Source organism: Eschrichtius robustus, chromosome 21 (assembly GCF_028021215.1).
Source record: "Eschrichtius robustus isolate mEscRob2 chromosome 21, mEscRob2.pri, whole genome shotgun sequence".
In the NCBI taxonomy this organism is placed as follows: Eukaryota; Metazoa; Chordata; class Mammalia; order Artiodactyla; family Eschrichtiidae; genus Eschrichtius; species Eschrichtius robustus.
In genome coordinates this window covers 3,778,280-3,799,034 of record NC_090844.1, presented here as the reverse complement: position 1 = coordinate 3,799,034, position 20,755 = coordinate 3,778,280, and the positions used below count along the sequence as shown (strand labels likewise).

Here is a 20,755-nt window from a genome sequence, read left to right as displayed (position 1 = left end):
GTCATATTCTAGCGAGAGTTTTTAGCTAAAACACTGGAATACGGTATATTGGCTATAACTAGGATGGTTGGTTCTTAACTCAGGAAACTACATAAAGTTAAAATTAGATGAGGTAATAAATTACAGAAGAAAGTAAAATGCACTATTTTCATTCTATATGTAACATTAATTTGACTATTTGTAAGTTTTATTTTATCATTCCTCTCTTTTAATCAATCAAGTGTGGGAGACTTACATGTCAACAGGCCTATTACAAACAATGTGACAAGGGTATAGAAGATTTATGAAAAGACAGCTATGAGAATTAGATTTTTTCAGCCCAAAAGCTACACTATTCCCTATAGGTGTTCCATATAGTATAAAGACAAATTTTATTGTTCACTTTATTGCACTTTGCATAAACTGTGTTTTTTACAAATTGAAGATTTGTGGCACACCTGCATTGTCAGATGATGGTTAGTTAGCATTTTTTAGCAATAAAGTATTTTTTAGTTACGGTATGTACATTTTTAGGCATGATGCTTTTGCACACTTAATAGGCTACAGTATAGTGTACACATAACTTTTATATGCACTAGGAAATAAAAATTCTCATGTGATTCAGTTTATTGTTGTATTTGCTTTACTGTAGTGGTCTGGAACCAAATGCACGACATCTTCAAGGTATGCCTGTAACTAAAAGCTTTAGTGTGGCTAGAATTATTTCAGGACAGAGAGAGAAGTGAACAGCCCCTAGTAAACTGCACTTTGGGTTCTGTGTGTGTGTGTGTGTGTGTGTGTGTGTGTGTATCTGCAGTAAGGAAAGATGGATGCCCTGCCTGTAGGGAAGGAACGAATATGGTAGAAAAGAGCACTAGTGCAGAATGAAAGTTTACGCTTTGGGCTCCTGATTGAAAATAAAGTACTTGCGGAGGAAACTAATTCATTTCTGATAGAGCATTTTTTCATACTATAATTCCTATAACGAACATTATTTATGGACCAATGTTACTCTATTAGATGTATATTTTATTTAATAATATATGCTATGATTTTAAAAGATTGATGCTATATGAATTATAAAAGGTATAGTTACTTCTCCAAATAGTTTACAAATAGTTAACATATGTTTAAGTCAAATATTAAAAGGGAAACATTAAGCCCAGATAATTTCATATCTAAATACTGCCTACTGAATTCCCTATTTGCATTCTGTGCCTTATTTCTTAGCCTTACTCTTTTCTCATTTTTCCTCCCATTACAGACACAATCATATTGCATCATCCCCTAAACTCTCGATGCCCATGCACCACTAAAACAAGACCAGGTACACTACATGGAAGAGGCAGTGTAGCACAGCACTAAGAGAAGACGTATGGAGCTAGACTCTCCCTGTGAATGTACTTTCTACAGAGTTGGAATTACATTTTAACCAATAATAAGTGTGAGGATTAAGTAAGTTAATAGAAACAGCATACCTGGGACGAATCCAGCAATACAAGAAATTTGAATGAATTTTACTCTAATTATTGCTACTGATGTTACATTTTCTACTTTACTATTTATCACTGCAGCGTATTACTATAGTTTTTGAATAATGGAAGAAGATTACTGAGGAGGTTGGTTGAATTCATTTAGAAATTAAAATTTTTTCTTGATTATATTAATTTCCTTAAGTATTTGGTTATGAAATATGGTATTCCATAGGAGATGGGCTTGAATTGGAGGAATAGAGAAAAAAGACAATGAATTTGTTCTTACTATGAAAGTAGATCAGTTTGAATTGTTTTCAGGTTGCAGGAATTAAAGGGTGCAGAAAGGATTAGAGGACAAAAAATATGATAAATAGAGTGAGCCAAAGAAAATGACGAGAACTAAGAATAATATTTCAGTGGACGGTGTCATCTATATAATTATATTCACTGCCTATTGTACAACATAAGAAGAATCTGAAATGGAATAACACTCTCTACATAAGGAACCTTGCTAAAATAGTTTTACTCAGGTATAACATTAATACATATGTAACTCGAAGTGTTACTACTTAATAATATTTTCCATTTGTACAGCATTATCTATTCCAAATATCTCATACATTCTGTGTCTTTATTTTTCATCTAAAACAAGCACATTTTGTTTCAAGGAAATCTGCATTTTTAAGGCCAATATATGCAATCTTTCTTTAAGCTTTGCCAAATTTTTAGCCTTATAATTGTCATAATTCAGGAAAAACAGAATTGTATCTATGTAGAAGTTAGATTTTACAGGAAACCTATGCATTAAGTGAAATTCACTTACAGTAAAAAACAACAAAAAAATGAAGAATCACCTGAATCACCCATTAAGTTCACCCTACATAGTTCTGCATGTATAACCCGGTAAAGAAATGTATATATAAATGTATACAGCATGATAAGCAGTGAGATCATGACAAGGGATGCTACAGACTACATATATTAGTCTTTTACCTTGCCTGACAAAATTAATTTAAACAATTTTTTCAGAGTGCATAATTTGCGCTTTCACAATTTAAAGAGAATATGACACAATTTCAAAGAATAGCGTTTAAACACTGGCTTCTCTGCTTCTAATATCTTTAAGCTTACATGAGTAGTGTTTTTGGTAAATACTAATTAAGAAAACCATTATTACAAAATAGCAACTTTAAGAACAAAACAAATTATATAGTTTTCTCTATTCTTCCAAAATAATTATGTATTTGTAATGATCTAACCCACAATTGAAATGGCAATGCATGAGTTGACCCTAAGTATAACTGAGGTATAAATGTAGGCTACCATCCATATTTAAATATATTCAGTAGAGTGGAAATGACAATCAGTTCATTCATCCACTTATTTTTTAGACAGATATTTACTACTGCCTACTCTTTGCCAAACCTGGGGGTGGAATAGGAAATGAGAGAAAAATTCTCTGTGTTCAGAGAGCTTGCATTCTAGTAACTGAGTCAGCACTGAATAAGCAAAGATATGACATATTTTCAACTAGTAAAGATTAGTGTAAATAACAAAGCAAAACAACTTGTACTCGATAGTGAGAATGACTATAGGAAAGGCAATATATTAGAGAAAGTAGTTAGGAAAGGAAGAATTGCTAAATCTACAAAGATTTTGGGATGGTTAGAAACAACTCTTTTGTGTCGACAAAGGGCTCCAATGAGTCACACAATTATTAAAACAGTCTTATTTCCTAAATAGGGTAAGTAAGCTGGAACAATAGAAAAATATGTGGGGATTGGATGTTTGAAATTGAACTGTTGGGGGTAGTGAAATGATGGATGGTGTCAAGTTCTAGAATATAATTTTATATGTTAAGGTTTCTGGGGGACTAGAGGAAAAGATTTGGAAGTGCAGATCTGAAATAACTGAGAGGCAAGGGTGTTAGGTGGATTGCCCCCATGGTGTTCAACCTGCCACTAAGGGTGATGCCGGGAAAGAGGTTGAAAACTTCTGACTGGGTAGAATTGACCTTAAGCTTCCTAGCAAAGAGGTTTTGAATGAAGAGTGATAATTTGGAAGTAGCAGCTAAGAGCAAGTAGGATAATATCTATCCCACCAGCAAATCTGTGCTGTTTAGGGCATACTTAGGTGAAAAAAGTCAAACCAAACCTAACCAACAAAAACCTTTTCCTGGAAGGGCAACAAAATAAGTAATGAAAGCTATAGAAAACCAGATTCTGTTAAACGAAAAAAGCAAAGGGACTCTTCAAAGCAAAATGTGATGGTGATTTTCTGATATTAGACCATGGGTTCCAGACCAAATGGTAGAAAATTTGGGAAGTTGGAGAGGGTGGCGTTGTGGATGGGATGAGGGGAGGTATAGATCATATGGGAGAAGATCCTAGGTGACAACATATAACCTTAGGCCTCAGGTATTTTTTTTTTCCCTTACTCCACGCATTTCCTATCATAAAATCTACAGAACAACATTTATCCACACATATTTTTTTCCCCCCTCTGTGCATGTGAATGTATGTGTGTGTGTCCCTAGTCTCATTTAAGGTAATCACTCAGTATGATGAATTCCATCACCTTCTATTTCCTGAGAGTTTATTATACCTGTTCTCTGATTTGTATTTAATCTTTATTTCAATCTTGGATCTTTCCAGTAAGATTCTATATATGTTTATAATTCTCCCATCTTAAAACAATCAAACAAAATCCTTCCTTGAAACTCTACATTTATAGTTCAGCTTTAGTTCAATTTATGACCTTCTTTGCCAGGAGAGGTATTCTTTTGGGTTCCTGGACCCAATTTCATCGTGTGGAGGGGTGTTCCCATCCACCAACAAGCAATTCTCAGATGCCAGCTGGGTGTCCTACAATTCCACTCAATTCTGACCCTATCTACCCAGAGATAACGTCCGATCCCACAGACTAAGGATACAAGACTGTTCCCCATCCACCCCACTTCAGACACCAATCACAAGTCCAGGTTGTTACCTATACATCTGATTGATTGTCTATAAATCAGAGATTTCCATGACCCACTCCTTGGGTTCAATTAATTTGCTACAACAGCTCACAGAACTCAAAAAGCTGTTTACTCACTAGATCTTATTACCAAATATCTTAAAGGACAGGAATCAAGAGCCAGATGAAGAGATACGTCGTAGGGTGAGGTCTTGAACAAAGGAGCTTCTATTCTTGTGGAGTTTGGGGTCTGGCACCATTGTACATGGGTGGAAACGTTCTTGTTCCTCAACCCGGAAGCTCTCAGAATCCTGTTCTTTTGGGGTTTTATGGAGGCCTTATTAGATAGGCATGACTGACTAAATCATTGGCCATTGGTGATTGAACTCAATCTCCAGTCCCTCTCCCCCCTCTCCCCAGAAAGGGACTGAAAGTTCCAACCCTCTAATCACCTGTGGTTGGCTCCACCGGCAACCTGCAGTCTACTTAGGTGAGTTCCAAAGGTCGACTCATTAACATAACAAAAGACACCTTTGTTGCTCTCAACACTTAGGAAATTCAAGGGTTTTAGGAACTCTGTGTCAGAAATGAGGACAAAGACCAAATACATATCTCTTATTATAAATCACAATATCACAGGTATGGAAACGTACATTCTAATACTTTCTTTACATTAATTAACTGTCCAACAGATATGAAACTTTTCTAAGCATTTTAAGGTTATTTTTCCACAAAATCAGAATGCATATATGTGTGTGCCTGTATTACATATATATATATATATATATATATATACACAAACATATATATATATATATATACACACATATATACATATATTTAGAGGGAGAGAGAAAAAGATAGAGGAAGTGTCATCCATATTTTAGATATAGTTTAACATCACAAAAAAAGATGACCATATTTGATTAGCACATTTTAACATTCCTGGTACTCTTTGTTAACCACTTATAAAATGCACTTAAATGATACAGGAACACTTTCTTCTTTTCATGATATAATTTTGTCAAAAATAAAGTGCCTCCTTTAGAAATGGGTATGACATAGAATTCTGAAAACTTTAAATCACATTATTTTACAATTTTTTGCACATTTTATATTATATGCATTTACTGGACATTTGATCAGGAAATTTATAGACTCTTTACAAGTAAGATTTTAACACACTATTTTGCTCTAATTTTTAGAAAATTTAAGGAGCTGTTGTTTTTATGGATGCTGAATCAGTGTTAATTTCTATTATGTATTCAATTGCTACATTGCGTGATCTGTGCTATTACTTTCACTAGAGTTAAAAACGGGTGCTTTTCCTGTGTGTATACACAAATAATAGTTGTTTTTATTTATTTTTTCTCATGACAATAAGATCTATGTACATTCCCTGAAGTCAACATGAATAAGATCTATACATTTTCCATGTATATTTTTATATTCCATATTTTAGAATAATTTTAATATTCAAAAAATTTGTGTAGATAAAATGTATTAATTTTACATTATTCTAAATAAATAAACAGAAAGTGTTGTCACCATACTTATACCTCTCTTTGGTCCTAATGTCTAACTGTACTCTGAATTATATGATTTGCATACCTTAAAATAATTCTTAGAAGAAAAGTAGGAAAAATGCACTGTGAGGGCACTGGAGTGACAAGGTAAGAGTAACAGTAGAGGAGAGACTAAGTGCCTTATTACGCTAAATGCAGGTACTTTTACTAAAAGATTTTCTTGTGGATAAATACTTTTAAACCCACATTGTAGACTCATCATTAAATATATACTGAAAGACTTTTATGAAGGCCTTAATGTAGAATTTTAATGTCAGCTTCAAGTTGACATTATATGCTACCTATAAATATGCTGAAAATATTAACTGCATTCTTTTTTCCATCAGGACTAACTCTTTTAACCTTTCTTGTTTTTAAAGAGCTCAAATTACTGGTAAAATTATAAGAGGCTGCAGGAAAGAAATTGAAGTTCAGCTCTCACTTAACATTAAGTAGAATAGTGGCTGAACCACAATAACCAATGTAATAGTTTTCAGGTGCTCTTGGGCTATAAAAGGGATGATCATTCAAAGATGTATTTGATGTCACAAATTATTATTCAGCACTTCTGTTTTAAGACACAAAGCATCCTCTTTCAAAGTACTTTATGAATAGGTAGATATGAAGTAAATATTTCTAACTAATAATTGGTAACAGGCTAAAAAACTTTTTTTTTTTTTTTTTTACTTGTGAGTTACTGCTCTACAGAGTGGAGAAGACACTAAATGTAATGCAGGCGGGGGTGAGGCTCACTGGTAACTAAGGTCCTTTTTTTTTTTTTTCTGTAAAAGTTTCTACAGAACTTGAAAGAAAAGGAAACAAGTAATCCTAAAAGCATGTTTGCCTGTAATACAGGACAAAAGGAAAACTGCGTTATTGGCTCCTTACTTTGCTATGTAGATGCAAAGATGTGAATGATAAAATTTAGCACTGAGTACTTTAAGGAAAATATAAAAAAATATATTGACCCATGAAATTATATTTCACATATGTAAATTATACCACGTATATGGATATACACACATATATGATTTTCTGGGTAAAAATGCCCTTGTAAAGTCAAAACTACAATTACTAATCTTTCTCCATACGTTGCTTCTCATTTGTTTTATGCCGAATTTTTCTGACGTTTATTTACCTGTTCCTATTTCTTCTCTCCTCCATACACATCTTTTGGTACAACACGTGAAAATTCAATGAAAAAAATACATGTGTAAACTTATTGGCCTCTTATTTTCCTCTGATTGAAAATCCATCAATGATTGCCACAGAAAATATCTAAGGCCTTTAGGAACATAAATGAGTTTCAAAGCTGTTCATAGAATGATCTAGATAAGAGCAAGGCGATAACACTTTAATTGATTTCCTTTTCCATAAAATGAGTATTCTATTAGGCATTTCACATAAGATGGAATGAATATTGTCCTCTAACAGTTGGACAAAAACTTAGATTGAAAATATCAACTAGGTGCATGCCAACGTCAGAAATCCCGCCTCTTCTCCCCAGAATGTCTCCTATTCCCATGATTTTTAGAAGACGCCTTCTGACCTTCTGTGACCTGTTGATGCCAAATAGTGTGACAATCCCATATGTAAGACTCACGGAAAGGAACTGGTCAATTACAAGAAACAATTTCCATTAAATACCCAGACTATGGTATCACTAGTCTGTAGTATTTCATAAACCTAGATTAGCTTATTTGGGCAAAGGACACAATATTTTATCCATTTGATTTGAATAAACACAGGAGTTAGAATCACAAGGTATCTAACAGGAATGTGACATTTGTCTACACAAAGGGCAATCTTGAGGGTAATGTAGGGAGTCTGGTGAATATCAGCATCAGGAATATACGTGAATTACTGAAATTTCCAGCATTTGCTACTTATTATTTTAATAGCTATGCTGAAGTTATATACCAACATCATAAACTTTTGAAGATGTCTTACTTTTGTTACTCACCCATGCTTGGTGCAGTTATCCACAAAATCATTACTGGAACTGAGCTTTATTTGCTTGTCATGAGGGCTCCACAACAATCCCAGTGGTAGGAAAACACCTTCGAACAGAACAGAAAGCAAAGCAGAATGATACCCTTGTTGCTTCAAAGGGAGAGCAGAAAATAGGCAGCAGCTCGGTATCAGAGCAGATATTTCTGCGTTCAAGCACCGTCACTGGTCATTACCACTACTCTCCATTCCCCCCACAAAAGCAATCAGTCTGTCCTTAAGTGAGGACTTTCTGGAGTAAAGGCTGTCATAATGGTGGTAACGATATTGATAATAATTACTTTTATTCATTTAGCATTAATTGTGCCAGTCAATGTCTAAACTTTGTACATATACTAACACATTTCTAGTGAAGTAGATGCAACTATTTCAACAGATAATTATGAAACATAGAGAAGGCTAGGAAAACATCCAGCGTCACAAGCTACAGGAGTTCAGAAATGGCCTGGGACATGTCACTTGTGATTAAACTTGGTTTAATCATATAACTTTGAAGTGGCTCTTTCAAAATATTGCTAAAATCCTTCAGATGCAAAAACTCTGCATCTTGATTGTGGTGGTGATTAAATCACTGTATGCGTCTCCAAAGCCCCCTTAAACTGTAAACTGAAATACGGATTTTATAGTATGAAAGTAAATCTGAATTTTAAAAAGGAATTAAAGTAAAAGTTAAATATTTAGAAAGGTATGAGGAAGTGGTTTGTATCTTGTAAACAAAACCTGGATCCTTGTTGTTTATTCAAATTTTGATACTCTATGTGTGTGAGAAAGAGACAGACAGACAGACAGATAGATGGAGACAGAGACTGTGAAACAACAACATGATATGAAGGGAAATTATAAGAAACAGAACAGACTGATATGAATGGGGAGGGGTGATTAAGTGAGAAGGGACAGGAGACTACAGGAAATGGAATTGAACGAAGATTGAGAATAAAAACAGGAAAGGTTATATTATAATTATTTAGAAGAAAGACTAAATAGAATTTGTTAAATCAATAAATATCATTTATTTATTGAGTGGAAAATTCAGGATTTCTTCTGGCATACATAATTTTGGAGTCTATTCCCAGGATCACAGCTACAGAGGACACACTGGAAGAACGATGAACTCAACTCAGTTGGACATGGTGAAACCTTCCATGGTCTTCTTCATCTGGATTAAACTATTCTGTGCTTAGCTGTGTTTCTAATATGTCAGTCAGAAGTAAAGAGTGATGTGTAGTTTTCTATTGCTAACAGATGATAGCAGTCGATGATAAATGTTACCTGGTTTTGTTACTGTGGGGATATTCTGAAGACTATCCAAAATGATCTTTAGTATTCATTCCCAAAGTATCCCAACTGAAAATCAAATACCAGAAGAACTGCAATCTCTCTCCATAGTAGGCAATTTGTATTCCTATCTAAACTCTCCTAATCATAATTTTTCACTCCCTTTCTCCCTTCAGCCAGCTGTATATGGCATATTATGTTTCAGTCTCTTGAAACACAAGCACCATTTTCTTCTTTCAGACAAAGTAGCATTTGGAAGCACTAACGTATTAACATTCTAGTCAAGCCAACATCTGCACCATTTCTGGAGCTCTTTCATTTTCCTTTTGCTCTCTCAGCACCCACTGGATGAAGGCGAGTTTGCATCTATAAAGGTTGTCATTTTATTATTTAATGAATAATGCAAACAGAAATCTGATGAATATTGGAAATGTATTCCTCACTGAAATTAATATAAAATGAATTATTGAAATTACAGAAACAAGGGGACTCTAACAGTAACTGTGATATCATAAAGTTACATTTAAATTAAAATATACAAGGTACCATCCTATATACTGACTACAGTAACAAACCTATAAAATAATCTCCCTTGAATGTGTTATTTGCAGTTTGTTTTATTGTGTAAGCCTCTCTGTGCTCCTTTTCTCTCTTTTGTTAAAGGTAACAAGGAAATATCACTTTTGGTATTTTGAACCAACATGTCAATATATGCAAATAAAATTTAGTTATTGTGGAATAAATTGCCTTTTTTGGTTGGCTTCCTAGGAAACTTCTAATTATACAAAGGTTTCTGTTATTAGGTAATCAAAGGTATGTATGTGTATCTTTTATTTGCTAGGTAAAGTAAAGAGAACTGTCACTTAGGCATTTCCATAAAACCTCTCTCTTTTTCTAGGAGTTCTCCCTTCACATGCCTCCCTAGCGTTTTCAGAAAACCCAGGGAGAATATCCTGGGATAGACTTCACTCACAACTGAAAAAGAAATTTGGGATTAGAAGATTCTGAGAAAATGAAATACAAAATTTTCTTTAAGACTGAAGATGAATAATAGAAGTATAGATACCATAGAATTGAAGAATGCAGCACAGCTAGAATGAAGGAGGGCAGATCTAAAGTGAGATATTTCAGTAGGGCCTGGTGTTCTGAGAATCACAACCAAAACATGAGCCCGTTGGGTCAGCCAAGGCAGGGCATCTGGGTGGAGTGCCAGAGGAAACATTTCAAACGGAAAGGCACTGGGCAATGCATTAAAATGTTTTAACAGAAGAGAAGGCAGAGAAGGAAGAGTGCCATATAGTCCCTGCCTAACTTTGCCACCTTGTAGGTGTTTAGGGGTATTTATATGTTTTAGTTGCAGAGGTTATTGGCACTAATATTAATCATAGAGGGGCTTGTAATTCAAATAAAATTATAATCCTCTACTTCCCTCATTCTCTGCTAGGAATCTGACATCTCCTCAAAACAGAACACCCTTGAATGGAGATGATTTTGCCTAAAGATTTTTCAATTGTTCTTAGTCTTAGGTTGTGTGTGTTTGTTTTTAACACAATTCACTAATTTAGAAAACTTTATTTTCAAATTCCTCTTATGGGAACTCTGAATCCTCACTGACACATAAAATGTCAGTGAGGATATCTGGATAGTTAATGCTGAGTATATTGATAGCGTTGTAAGTCTTAGGATATGAAAAGATGAGAACAAATCCCACGGATAAAATCGCAGCAGAAAACTCTCCTGGTGCCTCCGTTGTAACTGGAGAACAAGTAGGAAATACTGTAATGCTGGAGCCTATACATTTTATATGACATTCTCCTTCTTTGAGCCAGGATATAAACTGAGCATGGCACAGAGAATGCCGAATGACTTGTGATCCATGAAATATCCTAAGTTTCTTCCAGTCGTGAGGTCTCTCCCTTGAGCCCAAGAAGCCATGGCTACGGTTTTTAAAAAAATGGCCGTGGATAAAGCTGTCGATGTGCAGTAGCCGCAATACAGACCCCAGTGAAACCAAGAACAATTTACTCAGCATCAGGGGGAAACGACCTTCAGTTAGAGTGAATCAGTTGATCCAACTAAAAAAAGATCGCACAATTTCAAGCTGGCAGGCACCAGTTCTGTTATGTGAATAAATAAACAGTGTTTGCAAACAGAGTGAGACTCTGTTTTTCCTTAATTCTGAAAGTCACACACTAGTCTATGAGCAGCAATGTGGCTCCAGAGGAAATTAGGTGTGAGGAGATCCCTCATGTACTCGTACATTGCTCTTTTAGATGTAATAGTTCAGAAATTATTTTTCTGCCAGAATTACATAGGTAATTCTCTTATATTGAGGATAAATCTGAACTTCTTGTCATCTTGTATTTTCAGAGCATGCTTGTATGACATAATATTTAGATAATGAATCTTTCCCATAATCTTTCTACAATAAAGACTTCACATTACTCTTTCCCTAAGTACAGACAGTTAGGTTTTGGGGAGCAGGTGCGGGGAGGAAGGTTCGGTTTGATAAGGATCCTTGAGAGCCTTTATAATGATTTTTAGATACACTGAAATAAATATCAAATATGTTTTTATAGAGAAACATCTCCAAGCTATTTTGGTGATTAGCTACCTTGGGCTTTTGGATTAAAAATTAAAACACGTTTAGGCTGTTTGTTAGAATCTTTTCCTGCAGATCATTTTTTGCCCTTTGAAAAAGAGAAAATCCATGCCACAGATAATGTTTAGTTTAAATAATGCGTAAACATTAAAACATATGCTGAATCAAATAAACCGTTTTGTTTGGTAATATGGCCCAGCCGTGTAACATGATTTATTAAGACTGTGTCCCTAAATAAGGTAAATTACTACTCCAGGGAAAGTTAGATTTCCCTCTCCTGTGCCTGTATTTTTCAGAGGCCATCTACGGAGTGGCAGCCTTCCCGCCCCCGCTGCCCTTCTCAGATGCCATCTCCTCCTACAGAGACGAGTAAGAAGCTGAATCGAAACTGAATTTTCTCCAGTGTGCAGGCGTGAACTCATGTGTGTACATGTGGTGGGGATGGCACTATGAAGTGCGTCATCTCTGACCACAGAATGAAGCTGTCTCAGTTGGAGTTACTTCCATCCTGTTAGGACAATACCATAGGATCCGATCTTCTCTGCTAGGCCTCTTTAGAATTGGAAAAGCAAGGAGTGACTCATATAGCTGAATCAAGATTCAACAGAACTACTAATTTTATCTACTAAAACATAGAGCTGCTAATGTTCTTTTATCTCAAAGCCACCTCTCTCTTAATGAGAAACATGAATGTATGGGGCAAATTATTCTGTCCTGGAGGTAGGCAGGCTTGGCTCCAAGCTTATCTTTCCCAATGTGTCCATGTACTCAGCAGCTACTATCTTTCCCTTGTTAGTCCCTGGTGTAAAAAAGTACACAATTCACTTGAATCATGAAGATGGACCAGGGAGAACTGTAGTGGGCACACGTTCTTAAGAGCAGCTCAGAAGCATCTTACAATACAGTGGCAACTTGTGCCGGTTAAATCTGTATGAATGGCTGCTGAATCCACCTGTCAATCACTTTCCTAGATTTAACTGAAAACACTTTGTAACTCCTATTTATTCTCAAGGAGATAATGTTAAATTCATTTAAATTTGTTCCAGATAAAATGCATACAAAAGGCATTCTAATTTTCCTTTGAAAAGTGTACTATTCCTTTTTTTCTTTTTAATTACCTGTCTGGAAGCCATTGAGTATCTCTTCCAGAATCCTGCTTCTAGCTATGGTCCCAGAGATTCAGAGTAATTTTGCTGGTGAAAAAAATGTCTTCCTTTAACCAGCCCAAATACTAGGGCTACATTATTAGTCTACCCATGATGACATATGACCAGAAATTTTTATTCTACATATATCTCAACTCAGTTGCTCATTAGATGTGTCATCTGGATAGGGGAACGCATGGGTGTGCTGAAGGTTTCTTAGATGTTTCCTCCTTTATATTTCCAAATGCTCTACTGCAAAAACCTCTGACTCCCTGATTGCAAGGGTTCATTTTCCTTTTTTAAAATAATTAATGACCAGTTTATTCTTTTTTCTAATTATCCCTTGGTGAGGAGAAGGAGCCGTCTCCAATAAAATCCCAAGCTTGATTGTTTTCCTTGCTGTCTCAAGGCATTTCAAAGCTCCTTGAGAGGACTTCCCTGCTCTCCCTAGAGACTTCGAGTATGTAAGTAATAAACCTTTCCAAGCCCTCTTGGTACGTACACGTGGTGTCATCTGTCTTCACACCTACACCAAATTTTGGGTGAGCTCGGAAGGTGGTTATAACATTTACTTTCTTGTGTGCAGTTTTATGAATATGTGGAGTCATGTGTCCACCATCACAAGTTCATACAGAACGGTTTCATCAGCACAAATACACCCTCAGGCTACACCTGTATAAATAAATGCACCCCACCCCTTTAGCAGCCACTGATCTAATTTCTTTGCAGATGATAACATAAATGGAATCATGCAATATGTAACCTTTGGGTACTGGATTCTTTCCCTTAGAAAACTGTACTTAAGTTTCACTAATGTTTTTGCAAGAATCAACAGTTTATTCCTTTCAGTCACTAAGTACTAACATTCCTTTTTACTGGTATATCATAGTTGCTTATTAATATTCCAATTGAAGGACATATGCACATTATTTTATAATTATGAATAGAATAAAACATTCACATTAAGATTCTGTGTAACTATAAAGTTTTCTTACCTCTTGCATTGATACCTAGCAGTAGGAGAGCAGATAGATTGCTTGGCCATATATTAGGAGCATGAATGAATAGATAAGAAATTTGTCAACTGATTTCCAAAACTGCTGTTATTCTTATCAGTGCTATAGGAGAGTTCCAATTGCTTTTCATTTTTGGTCACTTTTTTTTATTTGTTTCTTTATTGTTTTAAAAGTTCTCTATAAAATCTGAATTCAAGTCATATGTCATAAATGTGATTGGATAATATTTTCTTTATATTTAAAGTGATTTGCTTGTAGGCAACATATATTTGGATTTACTATTTTATTCAATCTGGCAATCTCCTTTAACTGGTGTGTAAAATTATTCACATTGAAGGTGATACGCTAGATTATAATTTACCAACTCACTAGCTGTCTTCTATCTGATTCCATTTTATCTCCTCTATTGATGTATTAGTTATACCTTCTTTTAAAAATAGTGGTTTATCTAAATAAGTTTTACAATATATATCTTGTATATAAATATTCATATGTACATAAATATTTGTATCTGGGATAAATATTTGTATCAGGAAGTGATCACACCTTATTTTCCTGCTAGACCTTCAGTGTCGGGGGTTGAGCTAATCTATACAGATTTGGGCTGGGGCCGAGATATATGATTGCTGTCTTTATACATATTTGCCCTTCAGACTTAAATTCTTATAGAGACACCTTGAAATTCGGATGAGAGTTGATTTCCCAGAGCCTGTCCGCTCAATTTTGACTTTGAGATTTTTGTGCTATGCATCAAAGAGGATATCTTCGTGTCCTCTTTCCCCTCCTTTGTCGCTTCCCAGCGAATTGTCCGCTGTCTTATTGTTCCATCTTACTGGCTTGTTGATGAGGGGTTGTGCGGTGTATGTCTCTTTGTTTTGAAAAGCCACCTTAGTCTCAGGCAGGTATAATGTTCCTAGGTCTCCGGGGTCTGGCCTCCTGGGATTTCCTGACCCCTCCCCCCACCATGTGGCTGTGAGCTCAGAGAAATATTTTTCTTCCCTGTGCTCTTCCCGCAGCTGCCTTATGTTTTTACCACTGTAATAAAAACAACAGTGTGTGTTGCCCTCTCCTTCACAGATCAAGGCTTTTCCCCCATAGTAGGAAAAGGAGGGAAGGACACAGGCAGAGGCTCACGTCTTTCTCACAAGCTGCTGTTCTCCTTTCCAGCAGCACCCCCAGTGGGCACTTCTTAGTACTTCTTCCATTATTTTCTGGGAGTGCCCAGTGGGATTCATGAAGACCTGCAAGGTTCCCCCAGTCCTGCAGTTCCCATGGTTTTCACACTGTCTTTCCAGTCAGCACTCAGTATTCACTTGTCAATTTCTCAGGAAGAACTCTTTTTATCCATATCCAGTTGCATCAATTTTAGATGAGTGTCTGCTCCCCTGTCCTCTCTACTTGAAGGCACCACGTGCCCTGTATTGCTTTAGAATTTAAACCTTTGGATTTCTCTATGTCTGAAGAAATACATGATCTAGAAGTTTGGTAAGCTTTTTTGTTGTTGTTGGAGTAGGAATGATGCCCCTTTGAGCTCTCTACATCCTGGGAGCTGGAATAGCTCTAACTTTCAATACACAATTGTTTACCTGCCATATTCCTCTGGCTATTTCTCCTACATTTCCCTTGCATATTCAGTTTTCTTGGCTAATAACATTAATGTGAGCATTTCTAAGATATTTTCCTAAGCCCTAAGCTCATCCCACACTACATATTATCACTGAGTAGTTTTATTTGCTTCTGTGTCATCAGGTAGCCCCTACTTGCTAAAGCCCAGATTAGATCTTTCTCTCTAGATAGACGCACATTTCACTGCTTACTTGAAAGTTCTCCCTGGATATCTAGTGGCATCCAAGACCCAACGCACACAAATTTAACTTCTATCTACCCTGCTCCCGCCCAACAGAATTGCCACCATGCAGCTGCTCGTCAGTGCCAGCAAGTTGGGAGCCATCCCACATTTAGTCTCTCCCATAACCCTCACATCTAATTTGGTGCTGCATTCTTTGTATTTTATAACCTAAATAACTCTGTAATTCTTCATTCCCAAAGGCTTTGTTCTGTGGCCTACAGTTACTTGGTTTGTGTCCCCAGGAGCAGCCACTATCCTCACTGAGGCCAGACTGATCATTCTAACCTAGGGGTTGGCAAACCACAGCCCATGAGTCAAATCCAACACTGCTGGTCTGTAAATTACATGCCCTCACATATCATATTTTGTTCACAGCTCCATTTGAGCTACAGTGTTAGAATTGAGTAGTTTCTAACAGAAACAGTATTGCAAAGCAAAGACAAATTTTTTTACCATCTGGTCCTTTTTAAAAAATTGACCAACCTCTGTTCTAAACTTGAAACACGCATTCCCTTGCTTAAAACTATTCAAAGGAACCCAATTTCTCTCAGCAAAAGACAAAATGCTTCAGTGTGGTGCACATCTTCATGATCTGACCTATGTTTCCTTTTCCATTATCACTCATTATTGCTTCCTCCCGGTTACAGGGTAACGTACTAAAACATGTGCAGGTTCATGCAATGTCACCTTCTCACACTCTTCCAGGCCTTTGTTCATGTGCTTTGTCTCTTCCTGCAAAGTTCGTTCTGAGATAACCCTGTTTAAATTCTCCAACAGAGCTTCTGTCCTTTGGCACTATCTGCTCATTTTCTCAGATCTCTTGTTTAGAGTAACACTCAGGATTTATTCTGTTGCAACCATTATGATATTTTATTATGTTCTTTTGTTTGCTTTACATTTGCATTTCCTCCACTTACCTCTAAGCTGCTTATGGCTAGCTCCTTGTTACTTGATCACTACTACTGAGAGGAACCAAATTTTGCACAGAAGATGCATCAAAAACCTGGAATATAGGAAAACCAATCATTCAGTGATTTTTTTTTTTTTTTTTTTTTTTTTTTTTTGTAGTCTTCAATGGAATGAATCCTGATTCTTGTTTTGGGATAAAAGTCAAAATCAAATTTGAAGATAGTGTTTTTTCCTCCCATATGGAACTCTTATCCTAAATAAATCTAATTTTGTTTATGAAGAATATTACATAATTTATTTACCAAAAAAGAAAACAAATATAAAATACTCTTTGCATTCAATAATAATTCATTCCTATAGCATTTGGATATTATTTAGTTTTTGATTTTGTTATTTATAAATGTACTAGAATAGAGTAATCCGTTCTGTGAATTTTAGCTAGAAAACATGTAAATCAATTTTTCTGCAAATATTTGCACATTTGTAACTTTAAGATAATTATTTGTATGAAACATTTCCTTCAAGATAATTATTATTTCCTCCTTAATATAATTTCCACTGAATAATTTTCGTAAAATAGAGATCAAATCTGAAAATTTTATACATCTGTTGGAGAGTCTTCTTGTTTGGAATGGTAGTCATGTAGTATATAAATACATTTTTATCTGTCATGCTGGGTAATCAGTATATAGTATTTCTCCATTCTAAATAATAATAATGATTATAATAATAAATTCAAAAAGATAATGAGACTAGTAATCTATATCTTCCATATAACTAATAATATCTAGAAGTAACATTTCTGAACAGTTATTTAATTTTTTCTTTTTACTTAGGAATGTGATGAAGAAGCACTTATTTTATATGTATCCAGTAGAAGGAATCACAAAGGTTACCTTGATAAAATATTAAAGTATATTGTAATATCTGTGACTTCCTTTGGTTTTTAAGTTATACAATATATAAGACATTCGTTTATAGGTGTCAACATGATACCTGTTATATACTTAAAGTAAGAAGCAGTGGCACACAAGAGACCAAAGACAAGTTACAGAAAGAACAACTGAGCTTAAGAAATTAATACAGTAACATGGCAGAAGGAAAAACACTCCCTTATCTGAGTCCATCTACAATACCTTAGTACCAGGATTCTCAACTGGTTGTTAAGTGATAACATATCCTACCAGGGAAACATAAGATCATACTAGAGCAATCTCATTAGCAGAACCCTCCTGAGAAAAGGACACTGGTCTAGCTGATTCTTCAACTTTTTCCCATTAACCTGCTTTAGGTCTTATATTATTTTTGTGTTCCGTACATTTTTTTTAATATAACACCCAATATACCTTATTTCAAAACGCCCATTTTTTGTCTTAACAGTTAAGGTTTTAGATGGTGCACACATACACACACACACACACACACACGACTTGTTATCTATTTTAAAACTTAATGAGATATAAATATATAGTATTAAAATGTACATATAAGTATATACAAAAACTTAATGAGAGAGAAAATTTAGTGTAGCAAAAACTACTAGCCAGGATATCATGAGAATTATTTCACATGTGCATCCAGGAGCAAGACTGATAATCTCCAAAAGCAAACCATTATAATTTTTGTTCCATACTTCACGTCTGTTTTCAAGAATTAAATTTACAAGTTACATAGAGCAGTCAAAAGTGAAATGGATTATTAAAACAATCAAGAAGTAGCATAGCCACAGATTTTATCTGAGATGATTAAGCAAAAAAAAAGTACGTATTTTGTTTTACTGCCAAAATTATCCGGGTGATTTTTAAATTTGCCCTTGTTATCCTATATCTCCATTTCCTCTGCATAGAGCAGGGCTGGCTATGCACTGACCATCCTGCATCACCATGAATGGCAGCTCTGGTCACCCATTCCAAAGAGAGAAGTATTTTTCTATAATTAATTAACAATTTGGAATAACTCTAATTTTATTTTATGTCATTATATCATGGTTTGCATAAACATACTAGGAGATAAAATATATATTATTAAATACAGCTATCCTTCTATTATCTCAAAAATTATTATTTGTTCTTTATTTTCCAATTTGATGAAGAAATCACTTAGAAAAAATGATTGGTCTCTTCAGCTAACACTAAATGTTTGATAGGACTCTTTCATCTTTCACCGCGAATGAGAAGAATATTTCCCAAGGCAAAACGTATAGGATCAGATATTATCCAACTTTCAAGAGGTTCCCTCTAAGAAACACTTATATTTCTTTATTAATAAGCACTAACTTTTTTTTCTTCAATTTATACATATGGAAACTGATGTCTTCCCACCAACATGAATTTCTTGGCTCAAGGCTATAATTCTTTTTTTTTTTTCTTAATTTTTATTTTCAATACATTAAATTTACTCATAAAAACATTAGTGTGTCATATTTTAAAGTTTCAAGGCTACAGTTCTTATGAACAAAGTGATATTGTGTTGAAACCAAGTTTATCTACCACTAGTTCAGGATTCTTTACATGAAAAATTTATATGAAGAATTTATATGTTCTTTCTATGATATGGTTCACTGTAGCAGTGATATACCAATGACACCGATGCTTCTAATTCTGCCAACTAATAATAATGTGCTACATTTCAAAAGGCTTTTTCAGTATATATTTTGATTCGAAACATCAAGTAAAAGGTGGAGCAAGGGAATTTTGCCAGTATTATTTATTTGCTTGTTTGTGTTTAATTATAATAATAAAATACAATGAAAGAGATGAGGCTTATACAAAAGTTAGTGAATTCAAGAACAAGTTCTAGAATTCCACTTTGCTTTTATAAAATTATTTCATTTTTATTTTGAAAATATACAGAAGTAAAACTGCATATAACTATAACTTCACTAATAAGAAATTTAAAAGTTAATGAATTATAAAGGTGATTTTTCTATAATACTTATTTTTACTATGTCATATTATTCATATCATAAATACATTATTAGTTACTTGACAATCTTATTTTTAGGAACTGTGTACTATTCTATTATATGAAAGTTTACTTTTTTTTTTTAACCATTTCCCTTTGATGAACCTAAATGTAGCTTCTACTTTGCATATTATGGTGATACAAAAACCACATAACACAGCAATATTTTTCAACTAATAATAGTTTCCATATAATAAATCTTGTGAAGTGGCACTGTCTGAATAATTATGAATATTTTAAAGTGTAAAAGGCTACTACAAAGAAAATTTCATAGTTCTCATTCCTTAGCCTTCTCTAAAAGTTCCATTTAGCAATCTAGTCAAATTTGCATTGAAGTTGAAAGTATACAGAGCCTACAAATGTGTGTGCATGTGGACATGGATTGGCTTGCATATGTGTGTGTGTCAGAATACAGAACTCTCTGAAAAGTTTGAGATACCTACGAGAGACATACATACACACACACACACACACACACACACACTGTGTGATTATAACGTTTTTAATCTCAAATATCTCCAAAATGGGATCGTTTTTGGAAAATAAATATAAACATATTTAATGATAAAGAGTATTGATATGCCAGCAACTTTAGGTTTTCTTTTTTTAAACAATCATTCCAGCAACATAAAGGTCAGCAAAAAGAATGGAAATGTATAATATACTATGCCTTTACAGAAAAGAATTTTAGGTTTACAAGAAAGGAAAGAATCAATAACCCTACATATCCACATTCTAGTGATCTACATGGGAATTAACGGTTTCCTCCTCAGAGGTATAAGATCAACAACAACAAAATACCCGTTGAAAGATGTGTAAAATAACATAATGAAGAGAAAAGATGAGTATCAGGCAAAACTTGGCTATAACCTAAGTTAATATACAAACATATAAAATAGGAAACATCAATCATATGCAATCCCAATCTACTTTTTAACCTATATTTTCTTTATTTTGTTTTTAATCTTAGTATTGTCAACATATATCTATTCACTCGGGCCAGAACTT

General features: G+C 34.7%; 1 long non-coding RNA gene across 1 annotated transcript in view; it reads right to left on the bottom strand.

Moving 5' to 3' along the window:
• LOC137755914 (uncharacterized) overlaps positions 1-20,755 on the bottom strand; it is a 290,479-nt gene that overhangs the window by 156,045 nt on the left and 113,679 nt on the right. Inside the window, exons 3-4 of the long non-coding RNA XR_011072126.1 lie at positions 16,792-16,877; positions 7,941-8,037 (exon numbers count right to left, since the gene is read on the bottom strand). This is a non-coding gene — a long non-coding RNA (uncharacterized lncRNA). The remainder of the gene's footprint in view (positions 1-7,940; positions 8,038-16,791; positions 16,878-20,755) is intronic.